The sequence below is a fragment of the Leuresthes tenuis genome, unplaced genomic scaffold (genome assembly GCF_036924035.1).
Source record: "Leuresthes tenuis unplaced genomic scaffold, fLeuTen1.0.hap1 SCAF_21, whole genome shotgun sequence".
Lineage (NCBI taxonomy): Eukaryota > Metazoa > Chordata > Actinopteri > Atheriniformes > Atherinopsidae > Leuresthes > Leuresthes tenuis.
In genome coordinates this window covers 27,403,379-27,424,017 of record NW_027325375.1, presented here as the reverse complement: position 1 = coordinate 27,424,017, position 20,639 = coordinate 27,403,379, and the positions used below count along the sequence as shown (strand labels likewise).

The 20,639-nt window shown below is 40.8% G+C and overlaps 1 protein-coding gene across 2 annotated transcripts in view; it reads left to right on the top strand.

Annotated features, from left to right (window-relative positions):
• The first annotated feature begins 1,820 nt into the window (after nt 1-1,820).
• Nucleotides 1,821-20,639, top strand: part of npas2 (neuronal PAS domain protein 2) — a 37,886-nt gene continuing 19,067 nt past the window's right edge. Inside the window, exon 1 of one of the 2 annotated variants that reach the window (XM_072374384.1) lies at nt 1,821-2,077. The gene's annotated coding sequence lies outside the window, so the exon portion shown is untranslated. Of the gene's footprint in view, nt 2,078-15,640; nt 16,011-20,639 lie in introns of those variants that run through there. The other variant, XM_072374383.1, reaches the window with a different exon arrangement.

Genomic DNA, 20,639 nt, shown 5'->3' with positions numbered 1-20,639 from the left:
AAAACCATCTAGATTTAGAATAATGACTTGACACGTAATTTTATCTCCTCGTGTTTAGTTTTTTACATACACATTTCTGTTAATGCCGTTTCTATTCATTAACTTTTTATACATGTCCTCTGAGCCTTTTCCTTTATTGGTTGAAATTCCATATTTATAAAATAGTTTTTTTTTAAATGTTAAAACAGTTATTGAAGGTCAACAGAATAAAAGTAAGTCGATATACTTATTCAAGCCCACACTGAAAAGATTAAACCCATTTAAGTTTTATCTGATTACATTCTTCAGTGGGAATGATCTCACCTTTTTTTCAAGCAGTCTCTTGTGTTTTTAATCAGATTTTCAATTTGTCTCAGACACTGGGACCTCATAAAAAAAGAGCTCTTATCGTATGAGAACCACGAGATGCCCCGCAGTTTATTTGAAACCTCACATCAAAAAATTTCAAAAGCACATGCGGCGTACCACTAAAATCACTACCTATTTGCTAAATTATAGCATGCGAGAGGCGCTGTTTAGTCGGCATATTTAACCTTTCATTAAGTCCCCATGGTATATCAACAATAAGGGCCACAATAAGAAATCCTCCCGCCTGAGCAGTTAAAAAGCATATATAATGGAAAAGTTTGTTGAAACTCTTGTTTGGATACACTTTCTTTCCCATGTCATCAAGCTGAGACGGTTCCTCTTTCATAAGGTTTCTATAGAAAACACGATGATAGGTGTGTACTTAACCCAAAATGTCCAAATACAACAGAGAGCAGACATTTTAAGTATGCCATTTTAATTTAGATTTGCTTAAACATTTCACTTAAAAACCCTGGTGTCTTTAAGTCTTGAGCCACTTCTCACTTCTTTATGTATTCTTTATGTATTGCCAGTTAAATGGTAATAGTTGCAGCACTTTATTGAAACATGTGCAGCCATTTATACATTTTCAACTAGCTTGAAAGGTCAAATTCAGTATGTTCGGCATTATTCTTCAAACCTTCTTAGACGAGCCTGGAGAACTTTTGCTCAGGAGCACTAAGCATGAGAAAATTGAGGCCGGCTCAAGACTTTTGCCTTAAGTAAACATGCAAATGATGAATAATTCTATATTGGGTGTCTGTACATTTCAGTTTGGAGGCAACATCTTCACATGTTTTCCCCATTTTCACTGCTTTAGTTGCTCCTCAACATCATCTCCCTAACGACCAATTAAAACAACTAAATAACATTATTTTTTTATTCTATTTATTCTAACAACTGCATTATCGATCAGAAAACTTTTTTTCTTTTTATCTGTCAAGCTATTTATTAATTTCAGCATTAACTGTGGAAGTACTCTACTCTACCAGTAAATCATTACCCCAGTTAACTGTTTCTACAGCTGAATTGATTGACCTTTGGGTGGCAATTCAGTGTCTGTTGTTGTGTTGGATTAAACGGCCTAATAGACTAACCAGATAAGTCTCACCTCTGCACTGCACTGAAAGACCCATCACCGATGAGCACACCCTGATCAACTATAGCCCTTGGAAACCTGACTCAAGTGAAAGCAGTTGATGCGCAGTATGATGGAGCCGTTTTTGTGTGTTAGGTAACCTGTTGAATTCAGCGTAAAACAGACACACAGGCTTCTAAAATAAATAAATAAATAAAATGACACAAAATAATTGCTCTATCTATTTTAAGTGGGCATTGTATTTTTGAAGTATTTTGTACTCACCGGGCGCGCTCACATAACTTTATATAGTATGTAGTCCAGTGGGCGGGGCTTACAGCGTGGACTCGCACTTGCGGCTCAGCCCACGTCCGCCCCTGTCTGAGCGCAGGACTCCGGTGTGGGTCATCTCCACAGCTCTCAGTGTGATGATGTAAATTGTGAGGTGCGCGGGCTGGATCAGGATCTCCGTTCTCAACAGGCTTTATCCCAGAAATACCGGGAATATTTCAGGTAGTGTCAGCCCTGCAGTTTCGTCTCTGGGCAACTTTTTGGATTGTCGGACGTCAGGGGTGTTCGCCGGTTAAAGCCCACCTTTTCCCCTCATGCTCTCATTTGGATCACTTTCACCCCGTGTTACGCAGAAAAAGGGTAAGTTTCTCCCGGCTCTGTTTTCTACGGCTAACGGTTCGTTTTTACACGTAACGTTTCGGTTGTTACAAATCTAGCTTAACGTTAGCTAACGGCTGTAACGGAAAACTAGCTAAATGTGTTCCAGTGTCCGTTGGTTTGATTTCACAGGTTTCGCGATATTAAACAGAAAAAAACCCCACAGTGCGGTGTTTCTGCTCTAAAATGACAGTTTTAATTGATGGAGCTGGTGTGGGCTTGTTATATACCTGTTAACGTGCGGAGCGTTTCGGTTATTTTTCCATTTTCTTTGCCTGTCTCTGAAAGTTAGACGCGTCTCTGTGGCATTGATTGCACCGTAAGAGGATGAGTTTTTTCCTCTGGTCTGTGAGGCTGAGTGACAGGTTAAAACTCGACCTCATTACTGGAGTGCTGTGGCTGCTGTATAATCAAGCTTAGTGTGTGTTGATACGACCACTTGGGAACCTGCTGCCGGCCTGTATGGAATATGAAACATGAGTGTGGCCCAGCTGGGATTTGGCTATGCACAACGTAAGAAAACACTAAAAGGCTAGATGGACTTAATGTGTGAGCTCCAGTGAATGTCGGAGTGACTGATGTCAAGGCAGGTGTGACTGTGACGCAAAACAAAGAGGATGTTGTGGTTAAAAGAGCGCCTAAATGACCCTTTTAATCAGCGCATAAATCACAGTACTGCACCTCCATCTATAGGTCCCCATGGTGAGGCTTGAGCAGGTTTTCTGGCCTGCTGCGTCAGTACTGAGGCTGGCCCAGCAGACATGAATAGTGATGAAGATGTGTGCTGACAGCTGAGTGGGACAGGATGGGTTGTTCCAGGACTGACTGAACTGGGGTGTTCACCATATGTTCCCGTTTACATCATGCTGCTTAACATTTGGGCCAACCTCATGACTCATGTTATCTCTTTTAACTCTTCAGCTCATTTTTTTGTCCTGTCACTAAATAGGGCATTCTGAATTTGCATATTGGGTTAGTTAGAAAGGTTTATATTCCACTTTGGTGTAATTTGCCCGTATGGAAACAGTGGTTTGGGGGTCATTCAACATGCTGTGCTGCGACTGCTCACTTCTGACAGCTACGAGGACCAATTTCACCCCCACACAACTGTTTCTCAAACTTTAGGGATACGAATCAAGGCCAGTGGGCAAGAGGCAATTTTCGACTGAGCACACACACTGACTGTATCTGTGGTGCACTATCTGTGCTGAAGGCTCACAGCCCGTGCTGTCCCTGTGCATGTTTGACTTTTAACCCAGACACTGAGAGAACATAGTGTGAGGGTCCCTGTAGGGTGTAACCATTTACAGAGCTCCTCACCTGATACGGGGGCTGTAACCGTGCACAGAGATGTTCTGGTGCCTCTTAACAGCCCTGTCACAAGTGGACAAGAATTCAGCTTTATCTGTAAATGGAGGGCTGGTTTTATTTCTGCGTCACTGGCACTGCGTCCAAGATTTTTTTTTTGCTTCTCCCTGCTGAAACTACGCTGTGGTGAAGGTTAGTTAACTGATGACACACAGCCTCGCCTCTGATGTTACAGAGCATGTTGTGGGGAAAGTAGGTTACTGGGCCATGTCCTGCAAGCTTAAACTGAATGCTAGTCTGAATATCACTAGAGCTGCTTAGTGTGACAGGGCATGCACAAATGGTGCAGGTCTGTGCAGCGGCAGAGGAGATGGTGTCCATGCTCTGTCTCTTTAAGAAAACAGAGCGGCGCTCCACATGGAATGAATGTTGAAGGTTCAACCTATGTTGATTCATCTCAGACTCACTTAGAATAGAGTGAAATCTGACAACAGGTTGACGAACACCACAGGCTGAAAATGACTCACCTCATGTGTTTGAGCGGCCCATTTTTAGTGTTTAAGCTAATGGCGTTGATTTATTTTTAATATCCACTTTTCTACTTCATGCAGCCAGGATTGGCTGTTTGTCACATCTTGTTGTAGCCAAAGTTTCCCTTCGGAGTGACTTTCATTTCTAAGGAAACAAGTGCCTTGCCTTTAGCACGATTTATCATTGTGATAAGTGATAACTGAGGGCTTCAAAAAGAAATGCGCAACCTTTATTTAGTCAGATTAGTTACACAAAGATCAATTATCACAAATACGAGAAAAACCAGACCTAAACATCTGAGGCATGCTTTGTTCGGCAGAGCAGCAAGGAAACCTTTTCAGGTGGTGGGTATTAGGTAGTAAAGTGGAAAAAGCTGAAAGAGATGGGAAACAGACAGCCTCACTGTACTATGTAGAAATTTGAAGTATTTGTAATGTCCACCAGAACAGGAGTTTCCATGCTCCTTACCAAACTGTAACAGCAGTTATTGAAGTTATTGTTTTAACTGCTCTTTCCCTTTCAACAAGCATTTTATGCTTTAAGCGTTATACTTTGTCCTGGAAGAAGAGGAGGCGTTTTTCTTTTACACAATGTAACCAAACAGTGGTTGTTTAAGGGGTAGAACACGTGTAGAATATAGTTCTTCTGGCAGTTTTGGACAAATTAATGGATTTCAAGTCTCAAAACACTAACAAGTTTTGACCTAATTGAGTTTTCATGTAGCTGAATAAAAGAAAGCCTCTTAGTCACTGCTGAGGCAAAACGAAGCAAGTCATCATTTTATCACCTACTTCTTTCTCTGTCTTGAGGACATTTGACGGCAGTCTGTCTGCAATTATTAACTTCTCCTTCACTCATTTAGCATTGTCTGTGCTTTGTTTAGCGAGAAGCTTGTGTTACTAAACTGTTATATCAGACTTTTACGTCTTTGCTTAAGATAAAGTGCCGTTTTTAAAGATCCTCAGAAACAGGTGGAGCCTGGAGTTTGTTGGGAAAAAGATAAATCCCTTGAAGGTTATTTTATTTACAGTATTAGTCAAAGTGGAAGCAGCTCCTTTCTTTCCTTGTAGGCTACAAGACGTTGTCGCCTGAAGTGGTTATCCAGCATTCTCAAGAAAAGTTCTCCCACTGTTTTTCTTCTTCTCTCTTTGGTCAGACTCATTCTGAACCATGTTAGATTCGCTTCTTGGTCCTGTGGTCTTTTGACAGGTTTGAGGTGTGTTTTGTATCACAAGAAAAACAAAATGTATGAGATGCTGCTCACGCTGCCGAGTGTTGCTGTGCTGCATTCAAGTGCCGCCTTAAATTCTGAATAAATCTGACTGTTACGCCATTAAAAGCCACCTCCCACCATCACAGCTACCTCTTGATGTTTCACAGCCCGAGCGCACATGCAGATATGCTGTCTGTTCAGCCTCACGGCGTTTTCCATAAACACAGCAGTCTTCCTCGGAAGCTTTCTTTGCCATGAACGACTGATTTACATCAAGGCTTCAGCAGTTGATGTTGACTTGTGTCTGTGTCCTGAGTTTAGCGGATGCACTGATGTGGGCTTTGATTTGTGAGGCTGATAATGAGTTTATCATCTGCAGCAGAGGGGGAACGCTCTCTTTCTTTTGGGGCACGATCCTCAAAAGAACTAGTTTCATGGCTGCCTTTGATGATTGTACGTGAACAAACTTTCAAATTTCTTGAAATGTAGCTTAGATTGACTCAACCTCCTGTCCTTAAGTAACGAGCGGCTTTTATTCGTCTTCACTACATTCAGGTGTTCTTGCCTTTAGGATCCTGGTAGTAATATAGAGGTGTCATGAGTATTTTTGTTTACCGTGCACCAGCAGTAGGAATAAAGAAAAACCCTTGACTGAGTGGCTGATAGAATATGCAACTGTAAAATTGGTTGAGTGAACAGTATCTCGTACACAGACGCTCAAATGGGGCACAAGAATTAAGTTAAATCCCTGAAATCAGATCAAATTAAATGTAACATTTGGATGCACTGTCTGAGCTGAAGGTTATATTCAGATGGAGTATTAAACTAAATCAGAATCAAAGGTCTGGTTGAAATCTAAAAGCTGAAACATGAAACCAGTCAGTGTGTGTTGAAGAAAGGATTTAAAGCTGCGGTAGACAGTATTAATTTGGTATGAATTCCACAGCAACCTTTCAGCAAATTGTAATTCAAGATGTCTGTGTGACAGAAAACTGAACTTCTGCACTTTCTTTGTTTCGTTTTCAGGTCTTAGAAATCAGATCAGGCCATATAAAGTAATATAAAGAGCAATAAAGAGCTGTGAACAGGCGCAGGCACTGGCTGATTTGCTTTGACTGCTGGCTCTCTTCCACAGGAGCGATGTTTGTTTTCACCTTTTCCAAAATTTCAACCCGGTGCTGCTTTAGAAGACGTCTTAATGCTATTTTAAACATCACAAATCAGCCCTGAAGTGGAAGGTCTCCACATTACTGTGCTTATCTGTGGTATTGCCCCAGCTTTCTTACGCTGTGGTCTAGTAATTTAGATTCTTACACAACAATATTTCAGTGAACAATCTCCCAAGTTCTTTGTGTGCTATATTTAGATTAATGCCAAAAGCCTGTGAGAGCATTTGTTGCTGCAGGTTTCGTTCTCTTCTGCTGGAAGGAGCGGGCTCCACTTTACTTGGTAAGATGACGAAAAACGATTTATACAATTAATCTTAGAACTGAATACTCAATGAAATGAACTTTTTACCCTTTAAGGAGCTCACCGAGATCTGATAATTACTGAGAATAGAACCAGAGCCGGGTGGTGGGTTTCATGTGGGAGAAAGGGATGAATCATATTGCCTCTGATATTCATCAGACTAATGTTACATGAGCATTTCTATGTTTAACTTGTGAATTTGTGCTTTCTGGTAAATGGATTCTGCTCCACAACAAATACACACGCATGAATCTTGTATTTATGTCCATCTGCTTAGTAGAATCTGTTAGAGTACAGCAACTGTTACCCATAAATCTAACATGTGGCAGCCAGCTTCGTTGACTTCTGTTTACCTTGAATGATATTTGAAATGATGGATAGAGTGATGAATCTCTTTATAAGGAGTTGCAGCGTTTTTGGAGGAGCATTTAAAGCCTTAAGAGATGCTGATTAGCGAGAACATTTGCTCTTACTCCATACAGTGCTATACCGATTCCTGCCTTATAGAACACTTTGTGTCATTTGACCAGTGGAAATATGTTGCACATGACTCTTGAGACTATGACTGGTATTCATATCACTCTCTTTAACCTTGTAACTATGACAGACAAAATGTTCAGCCCCAGTTATATAACTGCCTCTGCAGACGTCATCATCCTTGCTGCTGCCGCTGATCTCTTGCTCCAAAGCACACAGTAATTGTCCTCAGTAGCTTCAGGCTCAGATCCATTGCGGCATGAATAAGATATTTAGCTTTAATAAATGTACTCGCTTAATGATTCTTTTTCTATGAAGCTGCTCTTATTTTCGACTAAATCTAGTCTCATCGTGTGAAATTTCCCCCTTTTCCCCCGTTTTTTCATTCGTGGCATCAACTCTGAGTACAATATGTGAGACCTTTTCCACGATGCTGCAGTAATGCCCGGGGAGCTCTGTAAAGCACAATGGACACTGCTGACGTGGAATTCTTTCACTGGTTTGTCTTTGAAGGGTCTCATCTATGCAAATAGTTACTTCAGCATCATATGATCTTAATGAATCCATTATTTGAGCGCTACGTTGTCCGTTTCGCTTCGCTCTCTCACAGGACGTGAAGTTCAGCCTCTATCTTTCTTTCACAACACGAGCTTACGCTCAACAATCGGGTGTGGCTACACTTTGTGTTTCAGATGAAGGGGGGGAGGCTCCACAATATGTGTGGGCTTGGCCAATATGTGTGTGACCTAGATGTGATTCAGTCCTTTAGTCCAGGGTGTTGGCTGCAACGTATTACAACGTTGTTTGTTTTCAAGCACAAAACACGAGCATGTCAGGCCTGACGCTGAAAAGAGCACTCCCACACGGCGAAGTCCTCCACCCTTTATCATGTCAAGAGCAGAACCCTGATCGTGGCCACCGATACGATCAGGAGTCGCACTCAACTCATTCTTTTCTATCTGAAGCTTGGGGCTCAGCAGAACAGATGTGGGCATTTCTCAGTTAAAGTGGGCGCTCCTTGGTTGGAAGATGTGATTGGGTGCTTGGATGTGCTGCTGGTTTGTCACCAATTACTCACAATCGTGACAATTCTGGTGACTTTTAGGAGAAAACTGGTCTCCCTCCTGCTTCTGTTCTGCAGAGTGGCCTTATTCCGTGTTGACCGAAGGATCTCTGAGATTTAAAATGAGGGATGTTTTATAATATCACAAACAGATACGTGACATCGTGTGCAAATCTGCTTGGATATTTGGTCCCACCCTTAAGAAGTTTTTGTACAGAGCTGGATGTGATTTAGGTTTTGCTCAAGGCCATTTGAGCTGAGTGAACGAATCCTGAATTGTTTCCACAGTGAAGCATGATTTCTGCACTTCTCTGCTGGTGTGAGTCTCTTTAAGCATCTGAATGAGCTGCGCTGGACCGCACATCAGTGACAGATAACACTGTGAAAACTACTTATTGTGATTATTCCTCATCTCCTACTCATGATCCTGCCCTTTGTCATTAAATATGTAGATGCTGTTAACCCATATTCTCTCTAAGGCATCTATTAACCTCTTTTCCACAACAAGAGCCTAACATACAGCAGACTTTGAGTCCTGTGGTTTATTACTGTGCAACACATTAAACATTCATGTGTAGCTGTCAATAATGTTGGCAAATGTTCTTGAATTATTCGAACAAAAAGCATCCATACTTCTCTCTTCAAAGACAATCATTTTTTTCTTATTACAAGCTGAATCTAACAAGAGAGAGGATTGTGTGTTTGCCAGGAAAGCTTCAGGAATATGGAAGACAGTCTTTCATAACAGGGAAAATGAAACAGCAGTAGATAGGAATGGAGACATAAGGTCATATTTTCCATGGGCTCCTTGAGAAAGGCTACTGCAGTTCACTCGAGAGTCGGTGCGTCGGTAAATTAACTTATTGACTTGTTCTGGTTTTAAAAACGGTCTCAGATGAGCTCATCGCTATGATATTGTTCAAGTTATCAGCTCAAAATCAAAGTAAGAATCAGTACCCATCCACAGCCGTGACTTAAATCAAAGGTGTAACTTACGATCTTACTACGAGGGGTAAATGGAAAAAAAGAGCCGCACTGCCCTTTCCACCCGTGCCCTAGAATTGTGACCCACATATTTGCTCACACAGCGCCTTGAGTAATTGCATCTTCTCCTGAGCAGCAGTAGACAATAACAGGCCTGGAATAATTTAGCGATTCATTTGGAATTGTTGAAAGAATATAATTGTGAGGAAATTTGAGAGTGGATCTACCTGCTGAAAGGATGGTTTGTTTTGTAGGTCTGCTGGAAAGGCTGCGGCCACCCACAGTGAGTCTGTTCTGAGTGGTGAAAGTGTAATTACAAGGCACTTTGCGGTGAAAGCGTCACCAGCGAGTAAACGTGGAATCAGTTAAAGAAACCTACATAAAGAAAAAAAGTCCCTTTGAACAGGAATGAACTCACTGCAAACAAAAACTATCATTCATTTGTATTGATTCACTGTATAAAATCTTTATATTTGCTTGATGAATCCCTGAAATAATGAACTGCATATTTTAACAGGTGCACAAAACAGAGGGGAAAGGGCATGTGCTCCGTGTCCGTGCACAGCAGGTGAGGATTTGTTAAACTGCACTGTGACATGATTGTCCAGTGAGTAAAGCTCAGAGAGTGTAAAGGTTCAGCTGCTGCCTGCGGGGGGGATTCGCTAAGTGAAGCTGCTATTCGGTTGAGATGGATAATATTTGCGGGAAAGCACTGCTGAGGAGAGGCATTAATGATTTGGTTCTTTTTTCTTTTTCATTTCGCTACTGAATTACATGTTGGAAAATGGCTTTGACCCGAACATTGTGTAACTTAAATTGGACACAACAATGGCTACACAGAAAGGATTTGACCATTTGTTGTTATAAGACAGTTTTCTTTGGTTGTTGCATCCGTTTTTTAAGCTTTGATGGCCTTGAAAAGTGCAAAATTTGTTGGAATTTGTTTTTAGTATTTTCTAGGTCGATATTAGTATGAAAAACATTCGTGTTTTCTTTTCTAAAAGATAAGAATCTAATCTAATTCTAGGAATGATATGTTCAAAAAGGCAGTGGGACTTAATATTTAGTTTTTACACTAAAAGTAGCACAGTTACACGTTTCCAATGTGGGTACGACTGCTGAAATGAGCTGATCAAATCCTTACATCACTCTACGTTGCAGAGAGTTTCCCTTTAGTGCTCCGAGGGCTACAATATATTCAGAAGCAGTCAGAAGACAGAGGACAAAGCTGCAAATGCAACATTATGAAGGGATGGCATCACATTTTATCCTTCACGCCGCGTCGGCGCCACACAGCTGTACATCCGGCAGCCGCCTTGAAGACAGGTTTCAGAGCTTCCACCTGGGATGTGAGGCAGTAAATGTACTTTTCAGACAAGCAGTGCTCATATTTTACCAAAAGCCTGCTGTCTTTTATAGTTGTTGAGGCAGGCATCTGGTGAAGCCTTTGTGTGGATGAGGGTAAATCAGAATGGGCCAAAGAGACAAAGTAACAACATATAATATTGTTTATTCACTATGTTAAGAACAGGTTAACAGGAGAAGAGGTAATAGTGGTTAGTTTATCTCTTAATTGGGCAGAAATGTTGTTGCTTGTTCTTTTATCACGGCAGCTTGAGTAAAATTGTGCCTTAGCTAAGAGGTAATTGGTTTGTATAAACTAAACTATCCAAAACTACAACCCATCGAGCAAATATTTAGGAGCATAATAGCACACGTTTTTGTGTGTTCTCATGTAAAAAAAAAGGGCCTGAGAAATCTGGAAATTTGAATGTAAAATGTGTGTGAACCGCAGAAGATCCTCTAAAATAAAGATATCCCAGTAATAAAATATGGGACTTATATCTACTTTAACCCATGCACATTTTGTAATGAGTATCATGAGTTAGAACACGCATCTGAGGGAGTTAAAGGAGATTAAAAGCCAGAAAGGTTGCCTTCCGCTTTATTAATATTCAACAAACTGAGAAATGGGTTTCTGAGCTATGTCTGAAAAATGTCCTCGACCTGAAGAAAATGTAAACCAGCAGCTTGATGGACGTGGCTGCCTTGGTTAGGAGAAAGTAGACACCACTCATTGTTACCATGGGAACACAGAATGAACAGCCGTGGCAGTCTAATTAATGGCAGTCAGTGCTTCAGCAGAAGGCCACGATGACATCATCAATACCAGCACCACGGATGTAGCTGGAGGCAATATGGCTCAATATCCGAGTAATTAAACAAGTAATCCCTCCTTTCACTCGTATGAATGCAAACAGTCTGGACAAAAGTGCGGGGTGTTAAGAAAACACACAACAATAGGCGTTTATTATCTGGTGACGCCTGCTTATGAGCGCAAAATGTCATGTCATTATCCAATAGCATGACCTACATAAAAGAAGGGAACTAATCTCTATGTAGGCGGATGGTGAATAATGCAGTGAAATGTGGGAGATCTTTATGAATCTTAGATGTCTCACACTTGTTGGTCGCTGGCGTGGCATCAGTTTGAGAATGATTCTGTGTTATTTCTCTTGCATTGTTTACTTTATCATCTTTATTTTGTAGATAGCAGCGTGTTTAGCTTGCCATGTGTGCTGGTATTAGAGCTGATGACACTGTAATGATTTGGTGTTGAACAGACTCAGGCGCTCCCACTCGTTGAACCAGGTCACTATGCATGGTAGCGGATAAAAGTTGTTGTTTTTTCTGCTTTGACACTCGGTTCGACTTTCTGAGTTCTTTCTTTCTTTTTTGGCTTCATAGTTGCACAGAAATACACTTTTATAATACACATTTATAATGTAAAAAAAGGTATTTTAATAGAAATAAGTAGTTATTTCGTTATTCCAGGTTACTGGATTGATGTTTTCCATTTTAATTTTCCCTGTCAGATGTCTTATTGTCACATCCCTTTAATAGAGGCAGACTTTTTTAGTCCAACTCAGCGTGCCCAGGCCTCTCCCCGACTCCATGTCTACCGGACTTTCAGGTCTCTCAGAGTCTGTGCCACTTGAACAACCGGTGTGATTAATGTGGGCCAGTGTTGTTGTGACCAGAACACCGGTGGACCTCAGAGGTGCTGCGGTTTGTCTGTCTGAACTGAGATTTGTGTTAAAAACACAAATGATGATTTCAGTTGACATGGCAGATTGTAAGGCTCCTGAACCTTCTGTTTACGAGTTCATCAACAATAAAGTTTTCCTTTTGTAGTTTAAGCCAGATTTATGATAAATTTTATTACCAGCTGAGGCTTCCTCTTCTAAGGGATCTTTAGTTTCTTTGAGGAGTGGCTGTGTGAAGTCCTTTGGTGTCGTCAGTGTCTCACCTGCAGTAGACTGAGTGCTCTCTGTTGTATCCTGGCGCTGATCGGCTGAATGAGTCAGCAGTTGGGTCAGACTTGTTGGATGGCTTATTGCTGAGCGTTATTTTGCCAAAAGGTACCAAGTGTTCATGCATATATCCAGGCTTCTCGTTGGTTTCCTTTACTGTCTCAGTTTTGGTATTTTGGGCCCCGTTGAGAGTAGCTCTTTAAGTAGCCTACTTAAAGAAATTAAAGGCCAAATGCCCGAGTGTTCAGTGAAGTCACACTACTACCATTTCTGTAAAGATTTCTGTACTATCAGGTACCCAGAACAGTACTGTCAGTTTACTGGAGGTTGACGTGTTGTTGTTGTTGTGAATAACATAGCAGCCTGACATGTATTCAGAGACGTCATCAGGAATAATGCTGCTGGTGTGTGATATGTAATTGGCTGGAATGTGATAACTAATAACATTGCTTCAAAGAGTAATGGATGATTTCCTTTTCCTGATTTGCTTGCTGCTTAGCAAACAATGTCGTGGTTACTTTTCCATTGTCTGCTGGCATGGAACACGGCAGGAAAACACAGGGAAGACCCCATGTGCTGTCACAGTTTTTGAGTCAGTGGTGAAAAGGCTCATGGGACTGTTACTGTTTCAGTTCTGGTCATTAATTTAGCTGTGTTTTGACTAATAAGGCAGGTGTGTTACACTCAATAATGAGTCGTGATGTAACCGGTGCCAATAACGCTGAAGGCAGAGTTTTAATTGTGTAAATGAGCTGCCATGACAAAAGAACCCGTTACAATTGGTGCTTCTTGTCAGTGTTCAGCAGGGGATGGGTGAACGGTAATTTAAGTAAAGACTGTTTTCGGGCAACATTAATTAATATTGTACATTTTGAAAAGACATTCCAATATTACCATTAATGTGAATTTTTATAGCCACGATGACTGTGTGGAGAAATTCTGGTAATCAGCGCTGACCAATCAAATCCCACAGTGGGTGGAGAACAACGATGGAGTCATTTACCAGACCAGAAACATCCCTTAAGCCAGAGAAACCAGCACCATACTGGGATCACAGCTTAAGTCCGATCAGTCATCAGAACTGGGACTACTAGAGCAGCTGCAGTCTGAATCAGCTGTGGGGAAAGTGTGACTCATTACATTGTGATGGTCACTGAAACTAAAGGTATGCATATGTAGCATAGCCGTAATTGTGTGTCTGAAGTTCTCTGCAGAGAACCTCATTGAATGATGAGGTCCAGCAGAACCAAAGGCAGCCATTGAAATCATAGAGTCATAGAATAACTTGCCATCCCAGTTAATTATCATGCTCTGTGAACTCTTCACTCATACGAATACTGGCCTTCATTAAACGATAAACTAGGAGTTATTGAATATAAGACACACCCTAAATGTTAAGTCTGTCCCTGAGGGAAGTGTGATGATGATTCAGCAGCAGTTTTGGAAGAGAGACAGATGGACACTGAACGGACCAGCATATTGAACCACTGTGGTGGAAATGCTTAACGTTATACTTGCTTAATATAGCAAGTAACTTAGCATACCTTTGTTATTGTGGGCATGCTGGCCATGCTAGTACTAGCTTTTAGCTTAGAGCACTTCTACATGTTAGCAAGCACAGCTCACACACATGCTAGCAGTAGCTTTAGCCTTGTTTTGTTGTTAACTTTTTTGTAGAATAAAAAAAATTCCTTACTTTGGTTAAAAGCATCCGAGTAAAATGGATGAATTTCAAAACCGAAACATATGAAATCGCAAGCATTATACATAAAAATGTTCCTTTTATAAGCCTGTAAGATATCCCATTTTGAAGCACATTACTCCTTAATAGTTGTGAAACATTTACCATCTTCCTGTTGGCTTCTGTCTACATTTTGTTCTTTTCTTTTTAAACAGCCTCTCCATCTAGTTTATCACAAAATAATTCAAAAAGTAAATAAAAAAACTGACCTGCTGCTACATAGTAATCTCAATAAAACTCAGTTATTGTTTTTTAGTTTTTCTAATTAAGCAAACTGCTTATAAAACTGAACGGATTCGTCTATTTATCGATAGTCACACACATAGCCACAAAAAGCAAATGTTTAGCGTGATGATCAGATGTTTTTAAAGTAATTTGTACAATTATTTAATTGTTAATTAGTTAATTCCCTCTCAGCATAGAAGTGGTTTTAATCTAATTATATAATACTGTATGTGACAGCTACAGGGCTATGCTTTTCTATAGTGAAACTTTCTATAGTGAATACTTAAAGACCCTGATCTTCTACTTATCCAACATCTTCAGTGGTGGTTTTTAATTAGTAGCAGGGTGCTTTTAAAGCCATTTAACTAATGTAAAGGAAGAAAACACTCCTCCAGCTCTGCCATTAGTAGTTATGACAACAACACACTCTCAAGTTGTTTTGGTGTCTAAAGTTTCAAGCAAACTTCTGCTAAACGCTTACTTTCATTTGTTTTAAGGACTCCCAACCATTCACTGGCCACTTGTGTAATCATTTGACGAAGACAAAATATTTGAAGCCACTGAGTCATGCAGACTGCAGACTGACCCACATTCGGGACCTCATTGGAGGGGAAAGGCAACCAGGAAGTTATAAAAAAGAAAATGCAAAGATAGAAGGAAGTGCGCGGGGAAGTGCCAGGGAGAAACAAGTCTCCAGCGCCTCGTTTTGCTTACGGATTTTTTTCGTGCGTGTGGCCTTTATTTAGCCCCATAGATGTAAATTAGTGGTTTAGAAACTAAAAAAAGAGGCTCAGGCGGACTAATCTGCTCCGCCTTGCTCAGAAGAAGGGGGCAGCGTTTACCCTCAGCCCCCCATTTGCTTGAGTACAATCTTCAATCTTTTTCCAAAATAATGCCAGCCCATATACTTTGGCGATTTTACGTGATTGTTTTCTTTCTAAATGTGGACTCTGCCTAACATTTATGGCTCGTCATGCTCCCATTGCCAAAGGGAAACGGGCTACACATGAGACTGTACCATTCACACTTTTCTAGTAAACTCAGAGGTTACACATGTAGACCCGACTACCTCAGAGAGATCTAATGACATTTGGGACGGTTTTATTTATACATTAAGCACGTGTTTAAGATGCCAACCTGCCCCCTAACGCCGGTCACCGCAGGTTTCTTTCGGTTGTGTTGCACAGCCACTGCTTATGCTGCTGTCGTTAGCCCGAGTATTGAGCTACCAGCTGACCTACTTTCTGAGCTCTCAGCCGCTCGGTCCTGTTTACAAGCCACAGCCAGCCGAGGATGTGGAGTACGGTGCCTGGAAAATAGACGGACACAGCCCGCAACTAGCAGAGTGTCAGACTGAAAAATAAATTGGAGAACAGTTGTGGGTAAAGCAGGGCTGTCACAGCCGTGCGGACAGCGCAGCGTGTTAATAACTTAGTCGGTGTTATGCAATTTAACGCTTTCAGCGCTCTCACCCGGTCAGTCAGACGCTGCTGGCTGAGCTCGGCTAATATGTGGTAGTTTAAAAAAAATGACGACACTGATTAAAGTTAAGAGTGGATCTTTATTTCTACCGGACACTCACTCTCCAGGTACGTGAGATTTAAGCTTTCTGTTTAGCGTCACTGACGAATTGTTCTCATACTTCTGCCTCCTGTTTACATTGATTATATCATCAAAGTTCACGAGTGGCTTCCTTTCTGATTACTGATGGTCGGACGTATGATTAGTCCTTGTTAATCATTTTCCATGAGACCAAACTGTGTCGGCTGAAGGTTTATTTGATCGTGTTCAGGAGCCTGGGTAATGTTAACATTCACGGAGCGCTCTTGAACGCTGCTTACATGTTTTCTGCTCGGAGTGCCCTGGTTACAAGGTTGAAATAACCTATTTTTTTCTCCCGTTGTGCCTCTGCTGATGACATTCGTGGCAAACACTAAGGGGACTTTGGTCTCTGGGTCCTTCAAGATGCCAAATAGGAAAAAAAAAGTTAAATGTCACATGAAAAGTAATGCGTAAATAATTTGTCAACCGGCTGAGGTCAGGCTGATGTTACCCAACCTGGCAGATTCAAATCTGCTGGAGTTCAGTTTTCCTTTTCACGGGACATTTTGGGCTCTTCATTTGCAGTTAAAAAGAAGGACATTTCCTCTGTTTGATCACTTCACATTGGGTTACACAACTTGCCAACTACCTTGTACACAAGTAACATACAGGGAAGCTCCAGGGTCATTCATTGGCCTTCTGCTAAACCAATGGAAGCGCTTCCTTTCCCGTTATCGCTTAAGGGGAGCTTAACCTCTACCATAAATCACAACGCAGAACTAAGACTTTTTTCACATTCGCAAGCATGCACTTGAATGATGTTAGAGCTGATATAGATTTTAAAAGTATTCTGAGTGCAGCACTGCATATGTGGACTAATGTACTGATGATGCCCAAAGGAACATATGATTTACTATTTGACAATAAACATTAGTCAGTTGTAAGATGGGAAATGATGTTAGATTTTACACAATCCAAGCTAAAGCAACCCTATTTTATGAGCATTTTCCAAAGTTTTTCCAGGTTAGTTTTTACCTGACAGCTTGATATACGAGCTCTGAACCAGATGCAGGTGCAGGTGGTCAGTCGGTGTAAACTCTCAGAGAAGCACACAGCCGTGGACCAGACCCCAGACTCTACAATTGGATTAGCAGACGTCTTGATCTTGTCTCGCAACACAAAAGCAGCAAGAGCAGCGTTGGCTCTGTGGTTGGTTGTGTGGTCCTTTGGAGAACGTTGCCTTTAGGAAAGCATTTCTTCACCAGCTGGCTGTGACCTGATTTAATTTGCTGCGTGTGAATTTGTATTATTGGGCATTCGAACCCTTTGTGAATCGCTTTGTGAATCACTGCTCTTGGATTCATCCGAGGGGTTGTCGTGTCTTATGATGAAAATACAAGAAACACGGCACTGTTATGGTGGTAATTTAACATTTGTTTTATTGGGGCTTTTCACTCTGGGGCACATGCTTTTGCTCATGTTTGACGCAGCAGCTGAAGAAGTTTATGCATGTGCACGTACCTCCGTGCCATTTCTCATTATTATTTCACTGCATTGTTATTGTTAAAACCATCAACCCTTAATGAAGCCATTACTTACAAACTAGACTCTTGTTGTGTCATTAACACGATATATGAAAGTCGTGTCTATAATGAATTACAAGCACATTAAACACGACACTTTGTAGAAGTCTTTATATGTTTGTTATCACGTGTGACATTTCGGTTTATTAACATGAAACACTTTTGTCTATTGGGAAAGAGAGATAAATGATTATGAATCCTAAACCTATGTTTCAACACTTTGTAAAAATCCTGTTATTATACATTTCCATGCATGATCATAAATTGTATAAATATGTTATAAAGCATCACGATTCTTCACATAGTTAAATTTACACATTACAAACGGATGCAGCATATATATTTTTTTCTTTTTATCGTTATTTTTTAAAAACATATTGATTAATATGAGGACAAAGTCAGTCATTGACAATAAAAGCTGAAGGTCCTGGATAGGATAAAGCAGGAATGTAAAATGGATTAAAGAACAAATGAAAAGCAGAGGGTTTAGCCTCTGAAATGGTTTTATTCCATGTTTGTATATTCCAGACAAGTCGAAATGATTCATCACCAGTCCCGCCCTTTGATTTGCAACCCTGCCCATTGAGGTCTAAAGTTATCAACCCGGGGATATTAGTAGTTAAGCTGTGTCCGCTGCGTGACTCCAGTAGAAGCTTAAAGGAACTCTGAAATTCTCGCTTATTAAAAATGTTTAAATTGGACTTATTGAGATGTATCGTAATTGTTAAAAGTTTTGATTTGTGGGATCATTTATAGGATGGAGAAATCTTCCCGTTCTTGCCCACTCTTACACAAATCAAAGCAGGTTTTCTGTTCTCTGGGCTTACAGATTAAAAATGAACTGCGCTCTTCTGAATTACTTTGTAAACGCCATCTGTGTTACAGCAATTCCATCCAACTGTGAGGTCAAAATCTTATTCCTGTGACATGCTATGTGCCTAAATTGTGCTCAGCCTGGGCATGATGTGCATCAGATGAAATGCACACCTCTGGTATCTACAGCACATCAATATGTGAAAAGAGTTGATTTAATCTGTACCTAATATCATGTGACAGAAAAATCCTTGACGCTGCAATCTTTGAGCTGGCGCTGACAGGCTGGCTCGCTATGCAGCGATCCCTGATGCTCAAACAGGTGTTTTGTCTTTGACAGCTACAGAGAAATATCTACTGTCAACATCTCCCATCCGTGCCGGCAATATGTCCTCCACAAGCCATTCAAGGCTACCAATGGCATCCAAAATAGCCTGTTTTCTGGAGAGGTGCAGTCATCAGTAACTGGGGGGCAAAGATAACACGACAGTGTGCTGCAGCATCTCAAAATCTTAAAAATGTAGCACTCCAAATGACAGCTAACCACCTGACAGAATGATTATGTATGTTTTCTTTTTTTAACGGCTGTATTTGATTGGCCCAAACAACCAAAAGCTAAAAGGAAGCCTGGAGTTTGTTCTTTTCCCATTTGCTCAAGGTTCAGGAGGGAAACACTTGATACACATACAGTGAAATTATAGACTCAAAGAGCTTCAAATGAAAACATTTTATCCTTTCAAAAGTAGGACTGAATTACATTTAGTTGAAGTGAAAAACGCTTTAATTACTTTGTTAATTCTGTTACAAAAAGAAAAGCCCATCGGTAAAGCCAGCAGACGGGAATGACCCCCTGCTGCAGTTATAGTTGCAGTTGAGCTGAAGAAGCCTCTGACTGAAGACACAGCTGTTTAATTAGTGCAGAGTCAGCCATCTTTTTTAAGCTGTTTTCACACGCACTGATATCCTGAAGTGTTCCAGAGATGTGCGAAAGCTGAAATGTCCACATTTGCTTCGGTCCTGCACATTTACTGTAAGCTGTGTGCATGCTGGTAGGAGTTTCTAAACTGTCTGCACACTCCTTAAAGTTGTGCACCTTCTATGAGATCCTGCATCCTTATAATCTTCCTTATTTCTACAATTTGGCCATTGATAATGACGATTGCTGATATCTGAGGAATTTATTCGAGTTTTTTGCACCTCTGTATGATCTTTTATCCTAAAATCATGACTTTTTACTGCCATTAAATAGCTTTAGACTAAAGCAAGTAATTGTTCTCACTAAAATTGCAAACATTAGTCAGAAAGAGAGCCGTTGTTGTCAGCTGTATACGTTTAGTACGAGCATTTATCAGTTTTATGGTTAAAAGTGTGGCATCATGTTGGGGGTGTACTTCGTACTATAGCAATCTATAGGGGAGGCTGTTTGGCTCAGTTGATGCAGTTATGATCTTTTCTTAGAAAGGCCTCCGGTTTTTCCAAGAAACCAGCAGTTCGTACACTGAGTTTCCTTTTGGGAATACTGTGTGCAACTAGAAAGTTATGTTGCCCCTGTCAGACTGTCATTACCTTAAACAGTGTGTTAAGATATGTGATGGTCATGAACTTGAATTTTAGTGACTTGTTTTGTGAGTTCAGGTTTCTGCTTAAAGGCTTTAAATACCCGAAGGCACGAGTGTAACCTGACTCTGATTTATTATTTTTTTACTGTTAACCTTGCAAGGTGTGGTTTCACCTCAATACAGTGAAAGAATGTTGGGGTGTCGTTCTACCCAAAGCTCATTGATTAATGTTGCTCTTATTGGAGTTTTGGCATCTTAGACAAAGCTTTAACATTTTGAACATATTTTTTGTATTTGTATCTGGGCTGTAAAAGGGTTAAAGACTGTTTTTTCTGCAGTAAGAGCAGACAGCATCATTATTTCCCTCAGCTGCAGCTCTGTTTGGATTTTCTGCTGCAGCTCATAAGCTCAGTCATGAGTTGCTCATCGTCTGAGGAGTCTAAGCACTCCAGTTTCCTTCGGCTGTTGTTTACCTCATTTTTATATGTTTTGTGGACTTGGGCGGAAGGAAAATATGTAAATGTGAGGCTGTGTTGCCACTGAATTGGCCAGTTCTTCCTACCCTGTACCCTCAGCTCAGACTCAGTGCAAGGTGACAGCGTGTGAATCATCGAGAGAGCGTGAGATTACAGAGAAGAAGAGTTCAAACTGAATGCACGATGACCACAAATGCAATGCCAGCTTGTCAAAATATTAACATGTCATGAGTTGGAGCAGGAGC